General features: G+C 35.5%; 1 pseudogene; it reads right to left on the reverse strand.

The window, feature by feature from the left end:
* The window catches only part of LOC118846786, a 49,397-nt pseudogene extending 44,278 nt beyond the window's left edge, over nucleotides 1–5,119 (reverse strand).
* Between the last annotated feature and the right edge of the window lie 881 nt (nucleotides 5,120–6,000).

Here is a 6,000-nt window from a genome sequence, read left to right on the forward strand (position 1 = left end):
TTGTGACAATTTGTTTACTCAATCTACTTGTTTCCTGTTCTTTGAAACAAAAATTCTGTTTCAAATATTTTCGTGTACATGGAGCCTTTTGTCAGTTATTCTTTTGACATGTGTGTCTAGAAACTGAATTCTATTGTCAAAAGGTAGAAACATGTTTTCTACTTTATTTGAATAATTCCAACTTGCTTTCCAGAATGTTTGGACCCATTCACAGCTCAGCCAAAAATGCATTAATTTGTCTTTCTACAACTCAGAGACATTGAGTAATCAATCTCATCATTTGTTATCTTTGCCAATTTGATAATTGAGTTGGAACATCAACTTTGTTTTGATTTGCATTTTTTCCTATTTTCAGTGATTAGGAACATTCTTTCATTTGGTTGTTAATAGCATTTAATTACCCTATCTGTTGGGGAATGGCTTTTCCCCTTATAATGTTCTATCATCAGCCTATATTTTTTGGATACCAAACCCTTTTAGAAATATTTGATGTGAAAATTGTCCCTCAATTTTCTACTTTCCTTTCTTTTTTTTAAAATCATATAGGCACTAGTTTTATTTGAAAAAAAAAAGCCTTGTAATCCAATGTAATCAGAATGATCTAGATTATTTTTTCACTTTTTAATTATTTTATTTTATTTTTAATTTATGGATTAAGATGAGTTTCTATAATAGTATAATAAAAAAGATGATTGCATATGAAACTGCAAATCTTCTATGTACAACTTGCTATTCCTTTCAAATATGCAACAACATTATCATGTAAATTTCTTAATTTTCTCCCCCAATACCACCATTTCTTTGGTTATAATTTTATAGCCTACTGGTATAGCCTACCCATAACTGTGAAAGGTATATGATCTATTTCTCTTCTAATTCATGTTTAATGGTATGATATTCATATTGAAATACTGTATTCATTTTGAATTTATTGTGGAATGCAATATAACATGCTGGTCAAAGAGTGATTTTTGCAAGACTGCTCTTCATTTTCCTAAAAATTATTATTGTATAGGGAGTTCTTCCTTATGTAATTTGTCCCCCCCCCAGGTTAACTAGCCACTAAGTTAATGAGTTCAATTATTTATGCTTATCTCTTATTTAATCTGCTCCAGTGATCTACTTCTGTTTTTTTAAAGGTAATTTTTTTTTTTTTGGTTAACAACACTCAGTTTCACAAAGTTTTGAGTCCCAAATGTTCTCACTCCCTCTTCTCCCCTTCCCCCCAAGATGGATTGTGGTCTGATATATATTCCACATATACCTTCAAATCAACTTATTTTCCCAATAATCAAGTTATAGAGAATTATAACCAATGAAATGAACCATGAGAAAGTTGAAACAAAACCAAGAATCAAATCAAATCAAATAAAAGAGAGAGCAAATAGTTTCCTTCAATCTGCATTCAGACTCCTTAATTCTTTCTCTGGATTTGGATAGCCTCTTCCATCATGAGCCTTTTGGAGCTGTCTTAGAACTTTGCATTGTTGAGAAGAGCCAAGTCTATCAAAGTTAGTCATCACAGAAGCAAGATGTCCATAGTTGTGCACAATGTTCTCCTGGATCTGTTCCCTTCACACATCATCAGATCACATAAGATTCTCTAGGTTCTTATGAAGTCCATCTGCTTCTCATTTCTTATAGCACAAAAGTATTACATTACCTTAATATACCACAATTTGTTTAGCCATTCCCTGTTGATAAGCATCCCCTTGATTTCCAGTTCTTTGCCACCACAAAAGAGTTGCTATTAATATTTTTGTACATATGGCTCCTTTTCCCCCTTCTATGATCTCTTTGGGCATAGCCCTAGCAGTGGTATTGCTGGGTCAAAGGGTATGCACATTTTTATAGCCCTTTTGGCATAGTTCCAAATTGCTCTCCAGAATGGTTGGATCAGTTCACAATTCCACCAACAATGCAGTAGCGTACCAATTTTTCCAAATCTCCAGCATTTATCATTTTCATGTTTTGACATGTTAGCCAATCTGACAGGAGAGATGTGCTACCTAAGAGTTGTTTTGATTTGCATTTCTCTAATCAATAGAGATTTAGAGCATTTTTTATGACTACAGATATCTTTAATTTCTCTCCCCAAAAACTGCCTGTTCATATCCTTTCACTACTTATCATTTGGAGAATCACTTACATTCTTATAAATTTGACTCAGTTCCCTGTATGTTTGAGAGATGAGGCCTTTGTCAGAGACACTGGTTGTAAAAATTCTTTCCCAATTTTCTGCTTCCCTCCTAATCTTGGTTGCATTCACTTTGTACAAAAACTTTTCAATTTAATGTAATCAAAATTATCCATTTCACATTTCATAATGCTATCTCTTGTTTAGTCATAAATTCTTCCCTTTTCAATAAGTCTGACAGGTAAAAAATTGCTTACAGCTTTTACTCCTAAATCATGAACCCATTTTTGACTTTATTTTGATATAAGGAGTAAGATATTGGTCTATGCCTAGTTCCTGCCATAATATTTTCCAGTTTTCCCAGCAGTTTTTGTGAAATACTGAGTTCTTATCCTAGAAGCTGGACTCTGGGTTTATCAAAGAGCAGATTACTATATTTATTAACTACTGTGTCTTTTGTACCTAACCTATTCCACTGATCCATCACTCTATTTCTTAGCCAGTACCAAGCAGTTTGGATGACTGCTGCTTTACATAGTTTAATATCTGGTATGGCTAGGCTTCCTTCCCTAGCATTTCTTTTCATTAATTCCCTTGATATTCTGGACCTTTTGCTCTTCCAGATGAATTTTGTTATTATTTTATCTACCTCTAGGAAATAATTTTTGGTAGTTGATTGATATGGCACTAAATAAGTGAATTAATTTAGTTAAGATTGTCATTTTTATTATATTAGCTCAGCCTAACAATGAGCAACTGATGTTTTTTTTTTTTTTTTCCATTTATTTAGATCTGACTTCATTTGTGTGAGAAGTGTCTTAAATTGAATTCATATACTTCCTGGGTTTGTCTTGGCAGGTAGACTCCCAAATATTTTATAGTGTCTACAGTAATTTTAAATAGAATTTCTCTTTCTATCTCTTGCTGTTGGGCTTACTTATCTTTTTTTTAACTATGCCAATTGCTTTTATGATGATTTTTTTATAATATAGTTTGTGTTAACAAAGTAATACTCCTCCCTTAGTGCTGCATTTTTAACTTCTCCTACATAGTTTAGCTTTATTGTTTCTCCAAAAGAATTATGTTATTGTTTTTATCTAACTCTGTAATATATTTCTTCTGTGGCTTGATTTTCGTAGAATTAATAAATATGCAAATTGATTTTGGTGGTATTATTATTCTTATAATATTGACACAGCATAACCACATGCAGTGAATGTTCTTTTCACTTTTGGTTATTTCTTGAAGGAAACATAATTGAGTCTCTGCAAGTATTGAATTGCTGTGGTAGACTGATAAACAATTTTTTTTTCATTTTGTGGTTATTATAAATGAGATTTCTCTTTCAATTATTGCCTTTTGGAATTTGCTCTCTGTCAGCCCTTATGAAGACAAGTTTAGTCACTATTCTCTAGCAAACTGAGGGACTACCAAACACACCACCCCATATATAGCCAGGAGCAGATATATACAGCCAGAAGGAGATATGGCAGACATGTGATCATGTTCATCAATGAGTTGGCCAGGTGGAAGAACCTACTCAATGGAGATATCACGCCCAATAAGGAGGAGGCGTATTAAGAACAACATGCTAATAATCCCAAAAGATATCATCTTATACTTTCAGTGATATGTAGAAACAGTGGAAAAGAGTGGGGAAATAATCTATTGTAGGAAGCCAGTTTGTTCTGATGAGAGGAAAGTTACCTAATGAGTGTCATTCCTGTTTATTACTCTCTCAGGAGAGCTTCACAAATAGTTTCACTCCTCTCTTAGTTCTTATTCTGCCCCTCTTGATTGACATTTTTCTCTCCCTTTTCATACATGTTTATGTATTGTGTTCTCTTTCATTAGAATATGCACATTCTTGGGACAGGGACTGTTTTTGTCCTAGTATTTTTATTTTCTAAGATTAGCACACTGCCTGACACATAGGAAGCACTTAATGCATGTTGATTTATATACTAATATTATTGATTTTTATAAGTTTGCTTCTTTCAAATTTCCTTGAAACTATCAAAATATTGTTTTATATTCTTTAAAAGATTTGTTTAATATTTGTTTCTCTTTTTTTATTTATTTTTTTTGGCGAAGAGTATTTTGTTCCAAGCTTGAGGGGATGCACCGTTGATTTCAGAGCTATTTCTGTACAGCCAGCTCTGCCACACCAGCACTCCTCCTTCCCCAAGAACCGCCAACCCAGACCTGATGCAAATCTTAAGCAGGCTCTGCACTCCTGCTCTGATCTGCCGCTTAATTCCTCCCACCAGGTGGGCCTGGGGTTGGAAGTAACTGCAGCTGTAGTTCTGTAGCTGCACCACCCCTACCACCCCTGGGGTGGTGGCTGAACCGTGAACTCTGTCCCCCACAACTTTTCCCACTAACCTTCTCTGTTGTCTTTGGTGTTTGTGGGTTGAGAAGTCTGGTAACTGCCACAGCTCACTGATTGAGTGTGCTAGGGCCTGTTTTGCATGGCTCCTGGTCTGGTTGGTCCTGCTGCCACCTATGCTGGGCTCCGCTCCTCTGCCCCCAGCTCCGTGCGTGATAGACCTCATCCAGCGACCATCCAGGCTGTCCTGGGCTGGATCCCTGCTTCCCTCTGTTATTTTGTGGGTTCTGCAGTTTTAGAATTTGTTCAGAGCCATTTTTTATAGGTTTTTGGAGGGACCTGGCAAGGAGCTCATGCAAGTCCCTGCTTTCCAGCCGCCATCTTGGCTCTGCCCACAATATTTGTTTCTCTTAAATCTCTTTGTAAGTTTTCTGTGCCCTCATATATGGTTGATTTTTATAAGTTTTAGTTGTCAATGAAAAATACATATATCCCTTAGTGGTCTCATTCAGATACCATCAGGCAATCAGGCACCATAAATTTTTTATGACATTTCTCCAGGAAATCGTTCAAATCTATGTTTTTCCTTCCACTTACCTGTCTGTTATATTTGTCCAACTCTGAATAAGAACATTGATGTCTTCTACTATCATTCTTTTACTATCTGGGTTTTCTTAGAGTTCAGTTATTTTTATCCTTTATAAACTTAGATGCTATAACTTTCAGGGTTTAAATTATTAATACTGATATTTTTGCTCTCCATGGCTGTTTTGCAAATAATTTAGTTTCCTTGCCTATCTCTGTTTATATTTGTAATGGCAAGCAAAGTGGGATTTTTTGTTTTGCTCTTTTTTCTTTTGAAGTTCTAGGTCTTCTCAGCACTAAGGCAATCAAGTGCCTTTGATTGAGTCTTGCCTTTGTTTGAATGGAGTCCTTGAATCAAGAGTCTCTGATGACCTGCTTAAGTCACAAGATAGCCTAATTCACATGAGTTTGAGTCATAAGGTTGTGGTGCCCTCTGTGGGCTGACCCTGAAGAAGTGCACATATACTCTGAGGTTAGCATTTTCTTTTGGGGCTCACTCGTTCCTGTGATTTCTCCAGACAAAACTCTGGGTAGCCGTTAAGTAGCTCCCCAGCTTTGAAAACCCAGTTGTTGATGCTTCTCTTTCTGGTAACTGTATGTATTCCTATAGTCAGACAGTTAGAAGCTCTGTCTGCTGATTTGTGTTATTTGCTCTGTTTACATAATTTCTGCTTATAATTTCTGTTTGTGTTTTCTCTGAAGTTCAGGGTGATGACTTTCTCCTGAACTAAGTGAATGATATATGTATGTTTAATTAAAGTGAGACTGTACACCCCTTAAAGTTGCTTTGCTTAGAAAAGCAGATCAAAGAATCTATGCTAGCATCCCTCCTGTGTGCTGGTGTTATTGGCTTTACACCTCCACAGTAGGTGCAAGCAACATCGTTGTTACAATATTACAAAGTTTTTCTTTTGACTTGTGCATTAGCATAATTGAAACTTCTTGTTTT

The sequence above is a fragment of the Trichosurus vulpecula genome, chromosome 4 (assembly GCF_011100635.1).
Source record: "Trichosurus vulpecula isolate mTriVul1 chromosome 4, mTriVul1.pri, whole genome shotgun sequence".
Classification (NCBI taxonomy): Eukaryota; Metazoa; Chordata; class Mammalia; order Diprotodontia; family Phalangeridae; genus Trichosurus; species Trichosurus vulpecula.